Source organism: Danio aesculapii, chromosome 19 (assembly GCF_903798145.1).
Source record: "Danio aesculapii chromosome 19, fDanAes4.1, whole genome shotgun sequence".
NCBI lineage: Eukaryota > Metazoa > Chordata > Actinopteri > Cypriniformes > Danionidae > Danio > Danio aesculapii.
Genome location: NC_079453.1, coordinates 45,353,948 through 45,374,391, shown reverse-complemented (window position 1 = coordinate 45,374,391; position 20,444 = coordinate 45,353,948). Strand labels below are relative to the sequence as shown.

General features: G+C 34.0%; 1 protein-coding gene across 2 annotated transcripts in view; it reads right to left on the bottom strand.

The window, feature by feature from the left end:
* Nucleotides 1-12,495, bottom strand: part of pum1 (pumilio RNA-binding family member 1) — a 60,868-nt gene extending 48,373 nt beyond the window's left edge. For both annotated transcript variants that reach the window (XM_056479140.1, XM_056479141.1), the window contains exon 1: nt 12,386-12,495. The gene's annotated coding sequence lies outside the window, so the exon portion shown is untranslated. The remainder of the gene's footprint in view (nt 1-12,385) is intronic.
* Nucleotides 12,496-20,444: the final 7,949 nt, after the last annotated feature.

Below are 20,444 nucleotides of genomic sequence, written 5' to 3'. Positions count from 1 at the left end.
GGGCGATACGGCAAAAAAAAAAATCTATTTTTTTTTATAAAGTTTGACCGATTCACGATTTCGATTTGTTTTATTGTGTAACTAGTCAACTTAAAACATTACAACAACATGACTGAAGTAACATACTCTTTATAAGCAACTTGAAAAACCATCTGGTTAAGAAACATTGTATTTTTAATGGCCGTGCCATACATAAATTGGTCAACGAGGTGTAAATAAATGTAAAAGAAATTCACGAGTTAAAAATCGTTGCAGAAGATTTTTTTTTAAATGTGTGAGTAAATATTGCAGTTGCAGGAATACAGAGGTATTTTTTTTTGCAAGTTTTGCTGAGCCTAGGAAAGATTGGCTGTCAGCTCGGCTTTGACGTTGTCTTTTTCTGATTGAATGACAGGTTGCAATGCTGCTGCCATTTTTATAAAAAGATACAGTGGAAGTAAAGGACTGAACATGGAAACTGTAAAGCCTAATTTAATCCAATGCGTGAAGTTGTAGACTAAATGCTTTCATACATGTGATTTGAATGACGCTGGAGGTGATCTCTCTGTGATAATTACAAATTTAGTAAAGTTAAAAAACATTATTAAGCCGAGGGTCACGTGTGTTCTGAACCTTGAACTGTGATCCGTTGCACCACCCCTAATATATATATATATATATATATATATATATATATATATATATATATATATATATATATATATATATATATATATATATATATATATATATATTTATCTAATGCCATGTCAGCAACAAAGCCCATTTTTCATGTAAAAAAGCAAACAAACAAACAATTAATTAAAAATACAAATTAAAAACCACAAAGAAACAAACACATATTAAATTTTTTTAATGTTAATATCTGATCGTTATTTTCCTGGTAAAACTTTCCGAATATCTCCAAGTGAATTTAATTAATAAAAAAACCCTTCTGCAGTCATTAAAAGTGGGACAGTCCAATAAAATATTTTACAGTAAGAGCAGTTTTATATTCATGCATGCAACTGAAACAGCAGTGACTAAAAGATCTATATTTATCTTTTAAAATAAGCTCCACACATAGAGTGGTTCAAAACACATTACATATGTACTGAAGAGTTTATAAAAACAAAAACAGTTTAGCCGTTTAACAGAACTGTGTGTTATTTTGCGGTGGTGAAAGAACTTCCAGAGCTAAGATATTTAGACTATGCAATATATTTGATACACAAATATTAAAGCTACTGCAATGTTGGTGAAAGGCCTATAAAATAGTTTAAGAATCAACCAGAAACATTTTAAAAAGGCACTGTGTCATGTAACCCTGACAACTGTTTGAAAAGACCACAGATTTGTTGTTAGTCTCATTAGTACTAGAGTTTTGGAAACTGGCGAACCGACTGACTTAAACATCATATGCTGAGACAAAAGGTTTCAATTTCCCAAAGCTAACTGTGACCAAGACAAGTATGACCAGTCATCCCGCTTGAAAGAATGACTGAATCTTTCAGAAACTACCCAGATAAATTGCCAGTTAACCGTGAAGATACAAAATTTTCAGTGCCAAATTCTAGACTCCTCAATTCAGCTCCTGTTTTAAAGTGCGCACACACATGGCTGCCTTGCATTAATGTTAAATAACTACTCATTGATATTTAACATCAAATGAAATTAAAAATGACTACAATCTAACCCCAATGTGAAGATTTATAGTGATTGCGTCAACACCAACATCATATGATTTGAAGCAGGCCTCTTCCATGCAGGGTTATTACAGTAGACTCCAAATAAAACCTTCAGTGTTTTCTCCTTAAAATAAAACGTTGAAAAAACCGAAGCTATTTTTTTTCTGCTACCAGCCTAAGCACTATTTTTATTCCACATAATTCACTGTACTAAAGTAATTGCTGAATATTGGAAACACTTTACAATGGTTTTCCCTTAATGCTAATTTATTTACTAACAAACAATAAACAATACATTAGTTATAGTATTTATCTATGTTTGTTAATGCTAATGAAAATAAAGTTGTTCATTGATAATTCATGTTAACTCGCAATTCATAAACTAATGATAACCAGCACATTTTTGGAATTTATTAACGCATTAGTAAATGTTTACAGGACTGTTCATTATTTGCTCATGCTAGTAAACACATTAACTAATGAAACCTTATTATAAAATATATTAATAAATTAAAACTCAAGCTTAGCAAAACCTGAACTAGAAAATTAAAACCTAAAAATCTAAGATAAATACAAATAGTAATAAAGCTATATTATTAAACAAGATATAAATAATCACATTTAAATAACCTTAAAATAATGTATCAGCAACTGTGATGCATTAAATTTTTTTTTGCAAATTTTATAGTTAAACAATATTTTGCTGTGTTTAGGGCTGATTATTCTAATGAGTGCGAAACTGCATCAATTACAATTTGTTCAAAACAGATCATTCAATTAGACAAAAAGCATGCGATGGCCTTTATGAACAGATAATTGAATCATTGACTCAATTGATTGACTCAGTTGCTCTAAGATGCACAAATTTTGCTCTGACATTGTTACGCAGCAAAAAAATCATATGACGTCACAATGACAAACATTTATATCACTAAATATCTTTAATGTTCGACTTCATATTTTTAGACAGATGCAAGTTGAGACGACTAGAAAGGTTAATTTGATTCAACTTAAAGGAAGCACGTTTTTTTTTACACTGCACAAATTATACATTTAGTCCATAGTTCAAATACAGTTTTGTCTGTTGTTCGCAAGGTATTTTGGTAAGATGCAACATATTACAACACTGCATAAAAGCAATGACTATTGCGTGCACATAAATTAATTGCTCTTTTTGCTGGTCATCAAGCTTATATGGCTGCACCATATTAGAAAAATCTAACGCTCAATTCACATGGGGCTTCAGCGTCAATGCTTGACAGGGGGTGGTGTTAGCGTTGTGACGGTGACAATGTTTTACCATCATGGCGATAAATCACCAACAACCACCGGTGTTGCGGTGGTGGGGGGGTTGGGTCAATTATGCTGTAAAATAATCAGTTTTTGCAGTTCACTCAAAAGTGAAAATTCTTTCTGTCATTAATTACTAACACTCCTGTCATTCAAACTATCAGAACACGCATTTAGATAGTTTAGAATACAAAAAAAGCTATTAATTTATGAAAATTGGGAATTTAAAGCAATAGCCCTGAGGTCTGGTCCCCACGTCAGGTCAGGGTGCGCACGCATGCGGCGATGCACTCTAAACTTACATGGCCGATAACTGGACTAGTGGATGACAAAAGCGTAATTCATTTTATGTAAATGAATAAATAAGTGAATAAACAGCCTAAATGAAAGGATCAAGAGGGACCAAAATCAGTCATCAGGTCAAGTGCCCCCCTATGGGATTAAAATGCCCCCTCAGTTATGACATCCTGGCGCCGGGCCTGCTATAGCGATACTTTTTAGTGAGAAGAAACAAAAGCAGAAACTGTGGATGAAAACTTGGCTGGGGAGACAGCGATAACTTGGATTATCTGTTCTTCAACGAGAGGAGAAAAATAAAAACATTAGCAGACACGACACCGTGACGGCATTTATCATACAACGCAGTTAGTGTTTATAATCATTAATGTTAACAACTAAAAATAATGCTGACTAGCTGGGCGTTTGCATTCTGAAGACATGAGTAGATTATACGTGGCTGGGTGACATGACCAGATGGCTCTGGAGATTCGCCGTGTTTGCTTATTTAACACTTTTTTTAACCCTACAAATAGCTTCATCCAAATTATTGGTTCGCCTTTCTCATTCGGCGCGAATCCAAAATGTTCCCAGATTGGCAAAACAACATTTGGATTTCAAATCAGATTTATGGCTGAACTTGAACTTGCTGAATCGAGCCTAATGTTTTATTCTAATAGAAATGTAATACTTGGCAACATAACAGAAATTTGTGTTTTAGAGCGTGTGACGTCACGTACTACCGCCGGTGGTATGGACAACCGTGGTGGTCAGTTGCCAGACGCGGTCATCACGGTGACCGTCACAGCCCTAGGTGGTGTCTGAAGTTGTGGCTGATATGTGGCTGAAATTAGTCAGCAATTGGCTACTGTCTGAGCTGGGGTATTTGCATAAAGTGATCTGATTGGCTTACACTTCCGTTGGCGCTTGAAAGTTGAGAAATTCCCAACTTCTGCAGTGAGCAACGCAGACAGATCCACAATTCAGTTCAGCAATGCTTGACATCCGCCATTCGAAGTGAACTGGAAGCGTTCACACAGACACCCCGTGTGAACGGGGCGTTACATTTGCGATATTTTTTATTCTCCAATATATATTGCAATATGGATACAATTTCACCACATGATTGAATATCACTATTAGGAAAGAATTGGGATGATCCTGTAAGAGTGACTCAGCAAAAAACGTAAATCGACAATCTGCAATTATAGAGTAAATAAAATAAACATTGTCTTATTGTTTTCCATGGAGTCTTAACACTATGACTGGTACGGTACGGTACGGTTCGGTTTCGTACGGGTCACCTTTATCAGGCTTGCGTTTCCACTAACAAGGGTACCCTTTTGGTGGGCGTGGTGTATGACAGAAAGTTTTAGTCGACGTCATTCTAGCTCGAGGAAATGTCTACAATAAAGCTGTACGGGTCGTTCACATATCATATGAGAAGCACTTCTCACAAAACAGATGCTTCATACACATAAATACTTGTGTAGAAATGTTTATTACTAACCTTTCAATGAACATGAGTTAATTATAACTGCAGATCAATGACTGTGCGAAACCTACTGTAATGTCTGTAATTATATTAAATAACTAAATAAATGAACATATATAGACACATACAGCCCCTTACAGTCTCCGATATGTTCCCAACTACAGAAGAACAACATAAAGTAGACATTTCGCCCGTATTTAATATGCTCCTTTTTTCCCGGCTTCTCCTTTGTTTCTTCGCGCTTCACTCTCGCGTTTGTCAGTGTCTGACAGGATCGGGTTTCAAAAGCACATCAATAATCAAGCGCAGGTTATTATCATCAGCTCAAGAAGTTTGTTATTTCAGATATAATGTTAGACGCGCGGTGAGCGCTAGCAAGAAAGCGAAACCGTTCGCGCTTCAGACTGCCTCGTTAAAAAACTACGGGGCACAGGGTAAATCTACTCTTCTTCTTGGATTTGTGGCTGTCCATCCAGACGACGACAAGGTTTGTTTGAGCCCAGATCGACCATGGCTCGTTATTATATGCATTTATAATTCCGCTAAAATCTCTCGCTGTGTTTTTCAAACATGGCGGGTTTTTTGTTTTCATTCTGGCTTGTTACGCAAGCGAATGACGTATCTCTGTAAACCAATAGCGTTCAGCTGCGCGTGTGGCTCCGCCTTTTGGTACCCTTTCTCGTGTTTGGTACCCTTTCGAAAGGGTGCCGAAAAAGTGGTACGGTACGGTTCGGTACGCTTTTTGACAGTGGAAACGGCCATAAAAAGCATACCAAACCAAACCGAACCTTACCGTACCACTCAGTGGAAACGGGCCATTAGAGTATTCAGTAATTGAATAATAAAACTGAAATACTGCGTTGTCTTTCGTATAAACAGTTTGATAAAGTGTATCATTATTAAAAGTAACAAACTGTACAGTCTCTTATGCCTGAATGCTTTTAAAATCCTCACACAGTCACAGGCCTCAAAAACACTTGCAAAATGATCAATTATAATCCAGACTCAATGCAGATCCTCTGATGTGACAAGTGCGAATGCTCACATTGCGATATCTATGCTAAAACGATATATTGTGCTGCCCTAATATATATCCTAAAAGACTGCTTTCTAATTTGTCCTTTAGAACATCAAACACAGTAACTGCAAAGCAGCAAGATTACACACCTGCACAATATCCATTAGGTGTAATCCTGTTCACATAGATGGATGGAGTAATGCCTCGAGCTTCAAATCAAGACAGGACCAGGGGTGAAGCAACAGTGTTTAGAGATAACTCTGCAAACAGACAGTGTAATCCTGAGGGCTCGCTTCAACAGAACACAACTCACCCCTCACCTTTTACAAAATAAACATGCTCCATAAACCAGAACATAAGGTGTGATTGTTGAAATCCATGAGTCAAATAAGTTTGAAGCTTAGCACAGCACACAGCTATCTGTAATTACTTCATATCCTGGGAAATTGGTGGATAATTTGAATGAATTTGTATGAGTTAATTTACACAAGACCGGTTTACACCCTATCCCTATTTACTGTTAAGCTGAATCTAGAATGGTTAGGTGTTCTTCAAAATTTTACAAGTCCATATGAATCACATCACAAATTTAGGCTGATTTAAATGGCCAACTTAGATTGGGTTGACATGTTGACTTAAAAGGATAGTTCACCCCCAAAGAGTTCCCTCTTCATTTATTCACTCAAGTGGTTCTTTCTTGAATTTTTTTCTTCTATTGAACACAAAGATATTCTGAACTTGGGGAACTGGGGAAACGAAATACATTAGCTATGTTTCCATCTACAGATGTGAATTAAATGTGCAAATCTAAAATATTGCTAAACTATTTGGGGAAAAAAGCAGCCAAAGAGAACTAAATCATCACTTCCTGATAAACTGATATTTGCTAAATGTGTTTCTATCAGTGTTTATGCACATTTTCTAAATTTATAGCAAATAATGGCATTTCCATAAAGCATTTTTATGCAATATATTAAAATGCAGATAGAATAAGTGCAAAGAAACAAAGATATTGACATCCATTGTAGAATGAAATAAATACTTTTTCCAACGTTGTTCAGTACATTGTCTTCGTGTTAAACAGAATAAAGAAACTCAAACAGGTTTGGAACAAGTGGAGGATGAGTAAATGTCAGAATGTTCAGTTTTGGGTGAACAATCCCTTTCATATGGATCATTGAAGTCCAACTGCGTTAATCTAATATCTTACATGTCACCAACTTCCAAAGCAATAGTCCTCAACTCAACCTCAAGCCAAAAATATGCCATTGGTCATTTATGACAGAGAGAAAAAAATGTTTAATGTCATTTATTTAATTAAAATGACTTATTAAAACACCACAAGTAGAAGAGTTGCTAATATATATAACATTTTTTAATCCACAAAAAAAATCACACCCAACAAATGATACCAAAATGGAGAGATTGTGACACAGAGGCACTCTCAAAATCATTAAACTGCAAGAAAACAAATATTCCAACACTGGTTAAATGTATTAAGCCTTTCTAGGGCGCTCAATGAAATACCTACTGAAAAAAAACTTGGGGAGTACACTAAGTTAATACAAGACCTTTTAACTTTCATCATATTATAAATATTATGTTGTCAACAATTACAATGAAGTTACCATATATAGCTATAATGGGTTAATCATTTATAGTAAAATGTGAATCCTTAAGCAGAACCACTGATCTAGGCTTTGCATCACCTGCATATGCAGGAAACACACTCACTGGTGACTTATTGGAAAAGTTAAATCCCACCATGAGAGCTACAGAAATCCCCCAAGTGCAGGATCAAACTGAAACTCCCCTTCATATTCATGTTTATCTCTCCCCCTCTCTCTCTCTCTGTTGAACTGAATAGCTCGGCTGCTCTGATACTCTCATTCCAGGTAAAGCACGAAAAGCTGGTTTCAGAAGTAGGGGAATTAATTTTTAACAGCTTGTTTCAAAGTGTTAAGCAAATCTACTGCGAGCTGTGAGGTTGTTCACTGTTTGAATATGCCTTTGTTCATGATGTTATTTTATCCTGATCCTTTTTTTTAAAATAGTCAATTTAAACAGCTAAAATTCTGAATAAAAACTACTTTATCCATTATTTTCAAGAGAATAAAAACAAATAAAATAGCCCAAAAGAAGTCTTAAGCAGCCATCCACTACACCATAACACTGTGAACACCAATGATCCGCCTATATTTGCATATATTGCACAAAATGTAAAACAGAAACATAAAAATAAAATCTATACTCAACTATTTTATCAGCTTCTCATACTATAAATGGTAAAACTATCCGCGCTACAAACAAGTGCTTACAATTTAAATAAAGCAACTGGTTATCAACAAGCATAATGCTCCATTTTTGTACATATAATTTATAGGAAGCACACAACACCAAAGCCTTGAATATTACACATGGCAAAAAAGACCATCTCTAGATATTAATATAACAGTTCATAAACATAAAATGGATCTAGATGTATCCTAATTAAAAGTGTTTAAGCTTGAAACAACACACAAAAATCTTCCAATGGTGTAAGAAAAATAAACTTCATTCAAAACAAAAACAAGATCACTGCCAGATGTTTTCCACACATAAACTCACTTAATTCGGAGCAGTATCTCAAGAAAATATAGCTCAAAATATTGCATCATTTTGCTTCGTGTAAAAACTTATTTTGAGAACGGCTTAAAACAAACATTGTATGTAGAGGATTATTGTATAAAAGGTGCAATGTTTTTAGACATGTTCATTTTTAGCCAACACTATTACTTAAGAAGAATTAGGAAATGAATATTTGGTGGAATAACCCTCAATCTGAATCAAAATAATGAAAACATTTGTCATTGTGACCAATTTATGCACTCCCTTAAAAGGTCCTAAATGACAATATCTTATTTTAAATTTACTACCAGAGGTTTGTAGAACAAAAAAAAAAACTGTTTTCTTATCTTCAGATAGATGATAAACAAAAAAAATCTGTATTTGGTAAAATAACAGTAAACTTTAATCCAGATAAGAAAAATAATGTATTATTCTAAACAAAACTGACCACAAAAAATGCTCTAAATGACAATATTGCACTTTAAATGAGGAAAAACATGCTACCAGACCTTTATAAAATGAAATATTAACATTTCACTCAAACCAATACCTAATAAATCAAGTGAAACTGGGAGTGTTTTAAGTGTGTATATTAAAAGTTCAGATGCAAATGTCTAAGTACCATCTAAAAATACTATTTCTTTCAAGCTCCTACGTCTGGGTTCAGTAATTTAACTTATGACAAAAAACAGGTTATCATCATTGCCTTTAACATGAAATTACTGAACATAAACATAAGCTGAGAAAAATACTCATTGTACAAGAAAAATTCCAGCTGGCACTTAAGAGGTTTTTGCATCAGAACTCTTCATATGTAAACAAAACGGTCACAGTTTACAGGTTTCTTTAGTTCATGTATTTACTAGCATGACCTAATTATGAACAATACTTGTACAGCTTTTATTATTCCTAGTTCCAAATTAACAAGTTAACATGAACTTACAATAAATGACTGTATTTTCAATAACTAACCTTAACCAACATAAATCCTGTAATAAATGCGATGTTCATTGTTTGGTAATGCTAGTACATAACAACATCAGTAACTTCACAAATAACACGAGTAATTTATTTTATGACAAATAATAGCTTTTTCATAGCCTTTAACATGAAATAACTGAACAAATGTAAGACCAACAAAACATACAGACAAAACGACTTGTTTTATGCTATATTTGCCCTGCTTTATGAGACTGTAATATTGTTATATGTAATAATGTGTCAAAACAAGCAAACCACACATTTCTTTGACAAGCTTTAAAAACTATAATAGCTAAATGAACAACAGTCTTTACAGGACGGTGTCCTCACCACTTATGGTCTAAAATACATAGTGTGAGAAACCATATTGTTAAATAGAGATGTAAATAAGAGTTTTGTTAAAAGTTTTATTGAGATCTACTCTTGGTGACAGTATACTGTATACAGGTGTTGGCCTGATTGATAGATTTACATGGATATTGAAAAATTAAGACCCGTTTAAAATTATTTAAGACCTACAAGTAGGGCTGGGCTGATAAATTATATTATATCCATAAATAAAATTTGTCAATAACAATTATAAGCTGTTATCATTGGACTGTTTTCAAGGTAAATACACATTTTCATATACAAAAATTCAGTGACTTTTCCAGGACTTTCAAGTCAATTTTCATGACCTAATATTATATGTAATGTATACATGGTAAATCATAAGAAAATGAACGTTTAAATTACAGCATATCATAAAACACGCAACAATCTCTTTAGTGTTAATTTATTTTTATATTTATGTAAAATAGATGATCTTTACACAGCACAAACAATGTGAGACCATGTTTTGGCCAAGAAAAGTAGTAAAAACATCTAACCTACATTCCAGTCTACAGATATTTGTCAAACTAATTTTAGATAACGTTAATAGTTTGTTAAACTAGTAATAGTAGGCAAAGCCATGATCACACTGCATTTTTCGCTCCACAGAATTCCATTCAAAGGCATGCCAATGTGGCAGACTAGAAACGCAAGCACGTGCAACAGGTTTAGCATTTCACTACATTCGAAATATACGCTTGCTGATTTCTTACCTGTGAAATCGCATCTTAATTTAAAATAAGAAATTTAAGATATGGAGCAATTGCTCACTTTTATTAATGTCTTTTTTTATTAAGGTATTATATTGTTTAGTACCATCCCTTTTCACAACGCCATATGACAGAATTTCGCAAGCACAAGCTTTAGTGTCAAAAAAAATTTTTAGTGGAAAAAAAATGTCTACTAAATGTAATTTCCATGACTTTTCCAAAACCTTGTTGGTTTTTCTGTTTTTCCAAAACTTTTCCAGGCCTGGAAAATGGCATGTCAAAATTCCATGACTTTTCCAGGTTTTCCATGACCGTATGAAACCTGGGTTTTACTCTATATTGATCTAAGAGCCGATCACACAGCAGGAATGTACAACAGTGGGAATGCTGCGTGTTGTAAAAGTGTGTTGATACCAAATTTTCGGCCACCAAGATGTAGAGATTCATCAAATTTTCAAGATGTATATTTTCGGCCGGAAATATGTTATGCCATTTAATAGACCCTCTAATTTTTGTATATAAAAGCATTAATAATGTATATCATTATCATTCAATATGGAAAACAATTATCAAGATTGCATTTTTGCCATATCGCCCAGCCCTACCTACCCCACAATATTTCAGCAAATTTAAGAATTTTAGGGCTAAAATTTTGCTTTAGAAATTTAGGACTTTAAGACCCCATGGACACCCTGTATCTACAAAACACCCCAGCTTTTATTGTTCAAAATCTAAGTTTGTTTGAATTCTTTTGATTGAGGTAAAGCTTGTTTTATTTTATATTTATATATATATATATATATATATATATATATATATATATATATATGCACTTTATATTTAAAAATATAATTTCAGAAAAGCAATATCTGTTAAGCCTAAATAGGGAACCCATGTTAGCAACCACCAAAGTACAACATTGTTCAGAATCGATTAAACAGTGCTAATGTTGTTTTGAAGTCATGCTTACATGCTATTTCAGACCGAATATTCAAAGTATCATAGGTAAACACTATATGGGTCGTTAAAATGAACGAATATACGAATATAAATCCAACTTTATCTCAATGTTTTGATTCAGCTGGTTGCTGGTCAGTTCAGTTGCTTGAAACTCCTGAACAAAGGAAGCTAGGTGGCCTTTTCTAAACACACCACCAGTAAACTATAATCCATCTAGCAGCCTAAATCGACCTGCATTTGACGCTCAGAAAAGTTAAGCCACCTCCATTGTCCTCCTAGATTACGTGCACTTCACAGCCCGATCAGGTTCGCCATTACACGGCCCTAGCTGCACAAAACACCCGGAAACAGCGCTGCTAAGCTCGGGCGGCTGCATGTACATTACCCGGAAGTGGGCAAAGACATACCGTGACTGGTTACCCATGACCGAAGCACGCGTTTGCATCACGATAACACAAACAGGTAACAAAAGACGTGCGCCTTTCTCCCCCGTTAAGCAGACCGCGGGAGGACGAGGGCGAGCTCAAACTGTCACTAACGGCGAATATGAACCCGGTGACACCAAACGGTCGCGAAACACACGCGTTTATGCGCGTTGTAAAGCGTTATATTCGCGACACGGGAACCGGTGAGGGGCGGAACTGTCTGGCAGGGGCTTTGATCAAACGTTTACTGGCTACAACACGGCCTCTACGTTGAAATACCACCAGCTTGCAATTGAAACTTGATGTTAACGGTAATCTAAAACACACAAAGCAATACCTGTGAATCAACTAACCGTCTCCGCGCGAATCTACAAGTCGGCTTTTCCGTTAACAAAAGGCCCGGGCCGTCTGGACAGGAAGAGCTCTACTGTAGGAAGAAGACCCGGGGAGAGGAGGGGGAGCTGCTGCCTTGTTATAAACCCTAAAAAAATACTCCGTACTTCTTGTAACACCGAAATAATATCACGGAATTTATTTAAATGTTCCCTAACGTGGAATCGGTTAACAAACGGAGGGTTACTTACAGGTGGAGGATGCGGATGGTGACGGATTTCAGCCCCGGGTCGCTGCAGCTCTCTGGCTTTCACACCAACAACATGGCGGCTCGATGCAAGCAGACGAGCGCGGGGCATCATGGGTAGATCGAGAAGGAGCGCGTGCGGTTCATTGCGCCAAGAGGGGAGTGTCGTCCTTTGTTGTGCTCGAGACTCAAAACAACAATGTGCAGATTTACAGAGGGATGTACATGTGCATATAGCGAGAGAATATAGGAGATGTGGAATTAGATTATGTTATTAAATAGGCATTGTGTTATTTTTGTTTAACCCAAGCCTTTTTTCAAACAATTATGGTCGCTACAACAAAATAAACAACAAATAATAACACTCAAACAACATTTTACAATAGGTGATTATCGTAATGGAGGGTATAAATGCATATACAGCGATAGAATACAGAAATGGCCTGTGAAAATAAATGGTGTTTTTGTTATGACACTTGTGTTTGTTTGTTTAACCCTATAAATCACAGCACGTGGAGGCTGTTTTTGTTTTAAAACGTTCATCGTCTCAACAATAATGGAAAATACATTTATAACATACTCAAAACAACATTATTGGGATGTTTAGATACTCAAAATGGGGTATAAATGCATATATAGTGAGAGAATACAGAAATGAGTGTGAAATTAAATGATGCTTTTATTAAATGAGCCTGTATATATTTGTTTTTGTTTAACTCAATTAACTGTAGCACATGCAGACTGTTTTTCTCAAATATTCATGGCCTCAACAATAATAGATGATAGATACATTTATAAAATACTCAAAACAACATTGTGGAGATTTATAGATGCTCAGAATGTGTGTATAAATGCATATATATAGCGAGAGAATATAGAAATGGCCTGTGAAAATAAATTATGCTTTTGTTATGTGACACTTGTGTTTGTTTGTTTAACCCTATAAATCACAGCACATGGAGGCTGTTTTTGTTTTAAAATGTTCATCGTCTCAACAATAATGGAAAATACATGATAAATACATTTATAAAATACTTAAAACAACATTATGGAGATGTTTAGATACTCAAAATGGAGTATAAATGCATATATAGCGAGAGAATACAGAAATAGGTGAGAAAATAAATAATGCTTTTATTATATGAGCCTCTATATATATTTGTTTTTGTTTAACCCAATTAATTGTAGCACATGGAGACTGTTTTTGTTTTAAAATATGCATGGTCTCACGAATAATAGAAAATACATGATAGATACATTTATAAAATACTCAAAACAACATTGTGGAGATTTATAGATGCTCAGAATGTGTGTATAAATGCATATATAGCGAGAGAATATAGAAATGGGATGTGAAAATGATGCTTTTTATTATATGAGCCTATATTTTTTGTTTAACCCAATTAATCATAGCACATGCAGGCTGTTTTTTTTTATATTCATGGTCTGATCAATAATAGATGATAAATACAGCTATAAAATACTCAAAACAATAAAGTGCAGATTTACAGAGGGATATAAATGTATGTATAGTGAGAGAATATAAAAATGAGCTGTGTAAATAGATGTTTTCATTATATGGGCATTGTGTTTTTGTTTAACCCAATTGTGGGCTTTTTTTTTTTAAATATTTATGGTCGCTACTACAAAATAAACAACAAAAAATACCAAAAAAACTCAAACAACATTTTGCAACGTGAATCTATGTGATAATTGTTATGGAGGGTATAAATGTATATTAGCAAGTAAATACAGAAATGGCCTGTGAAAATAAATGGTGCTTTTGTTATGACACTTGTGTTTTGTTTATTTTTTTGATTAACCCGTTTAATCGTAGCACATAGAGGCTGTTTTTGTTTTCCAAATATATCTACCGTCTCAACAATAATAGAAAATACATTTATAAAACACTCAAAAAAAAAAAAAAAATTCTACTAATGCTTTGCTTCTTAGACTTTACACACCTGAAACTTGTCTATAGCGCTTGTTCACTGCTGCTCTTATAGTTGTGTAAATTGCTTCCTTGTCCTCATTTGTAAGTCGCTTTGGATAAAAGCGTCTGCTAAATGACTAAATGTAAATGTAAATTGTGCAGATTTATAGATACTAAGAGTCTTTAGATAAAAAGAGTCTTTTGTTTACCTTATTAATCATTGCACATGCAAGCTGTTTCTTTTCTCAAATAGTTATTCATGGTCACAACAACAAAATAAACTACAAAAATATATAAATAAACAACAATGTGCAGATTTGTAGATGTTCAGAGTGGAGAAATAAAGGCATACAGCAAGTGAATACAGAAAAGGGGGTGTGAATATAGATTATGCTTTTATTATATTATATTATCTTGTATTATATTATTATATTATATTATTATATAATATATAATAATAGTTTAAACAACATTGTGGAGATTTATAGATGCTCAGAATGTGGATATAAATGCATTTATAGCAAGAGAATATAGAAATGGGATGTGAAAATGATGCTTTTTATTATATGAGCCTATATTTATTGTTTAACTCAATCGTAGCACATGCAGACTGTTTTTTTCTCAAATAGCTATTCATGGTCGCAAAAACAAAATAAACCACATAAATAAATAAATAAATAAATAAATAAATACTCAAACAAAGTGTGCAGATTAAAAGACGTTCAGAATGTGGGTTTAAATGCATATATAGCAAGAAATTTCAAAAACTTTTTTGTTTAACACAATTAATCGTAGCACATGCAGACAAATTTTGTTTTCAAATATGCATGGTCTCACCAATAACAGAAAATACATGATAGATACATTTCTAAAATACTCAAAACAACATTGTGCAGATTAATCAACACAATCTCACGGCCATTCGTAACTTTTTGGTTTAGTGGCTAATTCCTATGATTTAGTACGATTTGCTCATCCCCCAATGACGGTTGGGTTTAGGGGTGGGGGTAGGTGCCACGGCTTTTTAAAATTGTACAATTTCGTACGACTGAACTCGTACGAATTCGAACGAATTAGCCACTAAACTGACAAAAAGTAAAATACTTACGTTTTCTCGTGAGATCAGACTGGCTTAATAGATGCTCAAAATGAGGTTAAAATGCAAATATAGCGAGAAAATATAGAAAAGGGATGTGAAAATAAAGGTTTTTAGTAAATGAGGCTTGTGGTTTTTTAACCCAATTAATCATAGCACATGAAGGCTGTTTTTTAAAATATTCACGGTCGAAAAAACAAAATACTCAAACAACATTGTGCAGATTCATAGATGCTCAGGGGTAAATGAGCAGAAATGGCTGTGAAAAGGATGCTTTTTATTTTATGAGCCTTATGTGTGTGTGTGTGTGTGTGTGTGTGTGTGTGTGTGTGTGTGTGTGTTTATTTGTTGAACCCAATTAATTATAGGCTGTTTTTTCAAACATTTATGGTCTCAAAAACAGTATAAAAAACAAAAAATAAAATTAAAATTAATAAAATACTCAAACAACATTAAGCTGGTTTACAGTCACATGGGGGTATAAATGTATATATAGCGAGAGAATATAGAAAAGTCATGTGAAAATAAATGTTTTTTAAGAGTTATTAGTTGACTTAAAGTACAACACGTTGCTTTTAAAGTTATTAGTTGACTTTACTCTAAAAAGGTGAGTAAACCCATTGCTTTTAATGCAATTAGTTGACTCTACTTAAAAAAGTGAGTGAACCCATTGGTTTTAAAGTGATTAGTTGACTTTACTTAGAAAAGTGAGTAAACATGTTGCTTTTAAAGCGATTATGTGACTCTACTAAAAAAAGGGCGTAAACCTATTGTTTAAGCGATTAGTTGACTCTACTTTAAAAAGTGAGTAAACCCATTGATTTTAAAGCCATTAGTTGACTCTACTTAAAATTTAGTAAACCCATTGCTTTTAAAGCGATAAGTTGACTCTACTTAAAAAAGTGAGTAAACCCATTGTTTTTAAAAAAGCGATAAGTTGACTCTACTTAAAAAAGTGAGTAAACCCATTGTTTTTAAAGCGATAAGTTGACTTTAGTCAAAAAGGTGAGTAAACCCATTGCTTTTAAAGCGATTAGTTGACTTTACTCAAAAAGGTGAGTAAACCCATTGCTTTTAAAGTGATTAGTTGACTTTACTTAAAAAAGTGAGTAAACCCATTGTTTTTAAAAAAGCGATAAGTTGACTCTACTTAAAAAAGTGAGTAAACCCATTGCTTCTAAAGCGATTAGTTGACGTAACTTTAAAAAAAGTGAGTAAACCCATTGCTTTAAATGTGATTAGTTGACTTTACCTAAAGTTACTTATTGTAACTTAAAAATGAGTAAAAATTTGTAAACCCATTTCTTTTAAAGCGATTAGTTCACTCTGCTTAAAAAGTGAGTAAACCCATTGCTTTTAAAGCGATTAGTTGGCTTTACTCAAAAAGGTGAGTAAACCCATTGCTTTTAAAGCGATTAGTTGTCTTTAAAAGTGAGTAAGCCCATTGTTTTTAAAGCGATTAGTTGACTCTACTTTAAAAAGTGAGTAAACCCATTGCTTTTAAAGCCATTAGTTGACTCTACTTAAAATTTAGTAAACCCATTGCTTTTAAACGATTAGTTCACTCTATTAAAAAAGTGAGTAAACCCATTGCTTTAAATGTGATTAGTTGACTTTACCTTAAAAAATTGTTACTTATTGTAACTTAAAAATGAGTAAAAATTTGTAAACCCATTGCTTTTAAAGCGATTAGTTGACTTTACTCAAAAAGGTGAGTAAACCCATTGCTTTTAAAGCGATTAGTTGACTTTTAAAGTGAGTAAACCCATTGCTTTTAAAGCGATTAGTTCACTCTGCTTTAAAAAGTGAGTAAACCCATTGCTTTTAAAGCGATTAGTTGACTTTACTCAAAAAGGTGAGTAAATCCATTGCTTTTAAAGCAATTAGTTGACTTTAAAAGTGAGTAAGCCCATTGCTTTTAAAGCGATTAGTTGACTCTACTTTAAAAAGTGAGTAAACCCATTGCTTTTAAAGCCATTAGTTGACTTAGCTCAAAAAGGTGAGTAAACCCATTGCTTTTAAAGCGATTAGTTGACTTTAAAAGTGAGTAAGCCCATTGCTTTTAAAGCGATTAGTTGACTCTACTTTAAAAAGTGAGTAAACCCATTGCTTTTAAAGCCATTAGTTGACTCTACTTAAAATGTAGTAAACCCATTGCTTTTAAACGATTACTTCACTCTACTTAAAAAATGAGTAAACCCATTGCTTCTAAAGTGATTAGTTGACATAACCAGTCAACATAACCATTCCAACACTGTAAAAAAAAAGTGGACTCAGCTCAAAATTGTAAGGCAACTTGGTGCAGAGCTTTTTTGAGTGGACTCAACTTTAATCCCAAGTACTGCACTTGACTCGATTTAAGTTGGTTGCCTTAAAATTTTAAGTTGAGTCAACTTTTTTGAAGTTACAGTGGATTTTACTCAATTTAAATGTTGTTTGTTGTTTTTACAGGGTATATGCAGGAATCCTAAAGGTAATTTCAATACTTTTTAAAGACATTTTAAAGACCTTCTCAGAATATTTTAAGACCTCATCGCCACAGTTCTAATCAGTTTCAAACAAAGCTTGAAAGATTACATTAAGCGGTTGTTTTCAGCGACAGGCTTCAGTCACTGTTTAAACTCATCTTTCTGCAACCAGGACTACGCAAAGGTACATTTTCCATCAGTTTCGCTCTGGTTTCGCTACATGTGGAGAGTGTCACATCACATTCCTGCGTTTGTCATAAACTACATGACATCACCCGAACTGAGGAGCTTGACGAGATGCGCCCCGGCCCGAACCAATCATGTGGATCGAGCACGCCGCTGTTAATATTTAGAGGAAAATAAATATATTTTTGCTTTTTTGGAGTCAAACACTTTGGACAATGCTTGAACTAAATTTAATACCTCGTGAAAATGCAATTAAAACTTTTTAACACCTTTCAAAGGCCTTAATGTTCTCATAATTGATTTTTCAACTTTTAATACTTTTTAAGACCCCGCGAACACTGTTTTAAGGCAATGGGTTTAAAGTGATTTAGGGGAGATTTGGGGTGAACTGCCCCTTTATTTATTTATTTTTTTTTTCTTTCAATGTAAAAATAAATAACTCAGTAGTTTTTTTAAGTCCAAATCAAATGTCTAAAAATTCTTATATCAAAAACCAGTTTGTAGACACGTTAAGAAAAAATGTTTCAGAAACAAGTGAAAATTAAGTGAAATTTTCAATAAATTAGTTATATTAACTGCCAATAGCATAAGCAAAAGAATCTCAACTCAAACCGAAAACCAGATTAGCTCACTCCACATGCAGATCATTAATATTTCGTAAGAAAAACTCACAGTTTTGTCATATGATTTCTGAAAACTAAACATTTTTACTTGTCTATGAAATGCTTCAATTTAAGGATTTTCAGATATTTGTACTAGAAACGAGTCAAAAACTCAAAGAAAAGCATTATTTGCAGTGCACAAGCAACCATGGGGGAGTCTAAAAGCTGGATGCTCTTCATTATGAACTGCGGTCACTCTTAAATAACAGGCCGTCTGAAATGTGAGCTGCTTTTAAACTGCCTTTGTATGAGGAGCAGAAGAGCATTGGCTGTGAGCGAATGACGTACATTCAGCTCCGTTCATTGTCTTCATATCTGATTCACAGCTCTCTCTCTCTCTGGGGTGAGCTTGCAAATACACTCCTCACCCTGAGAAAACCAGAGCTCTTTTTATCCTCACTCATTCATCCATCTAAATTAGACCTGCACAATATATCATTTCAACATCAATAATGAGTTAAAGTTGATAATTGGCATGTTTTTAAAGGGATAGTTCACCTAGAAATGGAAATGTACTCACTATTTACTGCCCAGAGAGGTTATGAACTTCAGTTTATTCTTCTGTTGAACACAAAAGGAGATATTTTGAAGAATGCTGGAAACCTGTAACCATTGACTTCCATTTATTTATTTTTCTTCAGCTTGGTCCCTTGATTTTCAGGGGTTGCCACAGTGGAATGCACCGCCAACTATTCTGGCACATGTTTTACGCAGTGGATGCCCTTCCAGCTGCAAACCATCACTGGGCAACACCCATGCACTCTTACATTCATACACACACTCAAGTTACACACACTCACACTTAAGTTAAGCACCCTGAGGAAACCCACGCCAACACAGGGAGAATATGCAAACTCCACACAGAATTGCCAACTGGCCCAGCTGGGACTCAATCCAGCAACCTTCTTGCTGTGAAGCGACAGTGTTAACCACTGAGCCACCGTGCCAACACATTGACTTCCATAACAAATATTATGGTGCGTTTTCTGTAACATTAAAGAAGAGAGAATTGATCATTTATTTTATGATTGTATTTATACACTATTGTTTTGGTGTGATCTTTTCTTTTTTGTTAAGCAGAGTACGAATATTGCATTAGAATTCAAAGAAAAAGATGTTTTATTTTTTAATGAGAATAAAGTTGACTTCAAAATTTGCCATATTGTTAATTTGCTCATTATATATGGACATTTTTTAATTCATAAATGTAAAAAGGCAGTGAAAAAGCCAAATTTTACTCACTTTAAAGTAGAAATAGGTCATTACCGATGTACAATAAAAGAAACAAAAAATACCAAAGCAGAAAGATCTGTTAATTATTTTAAAACCTTAAATTGTTTTTGAATAATTGTAATTTTCTTTCTTTTCAGGTTGTATTTGTTTTGATGTCAATGTAATGTTGTTATTGCTCTTGTATGTTCTGTGTTCTAAAGTTGCAAAAAAAGAAGAGCTGCGTAGAAACAGGTGCGCAGTATAGCTCACATCTGCATTTGCTGACAGACAGTTTGAACTACGTATCAGAATTATGGGAGATGTCGGCCCGACACTATTTTAATTGGATGAACATTTGTTAGTCTTATGCCTCATCCAGAATATAAAAATAAATCTAGATCATTTACTTTAATCGTTACTACTGGAATGTGAAGAGACTTTCAACCAGAACAACAAAAATGCTTCTGAAGACACTCACCTACTGCAGCTTTAACACTGAATAAAGC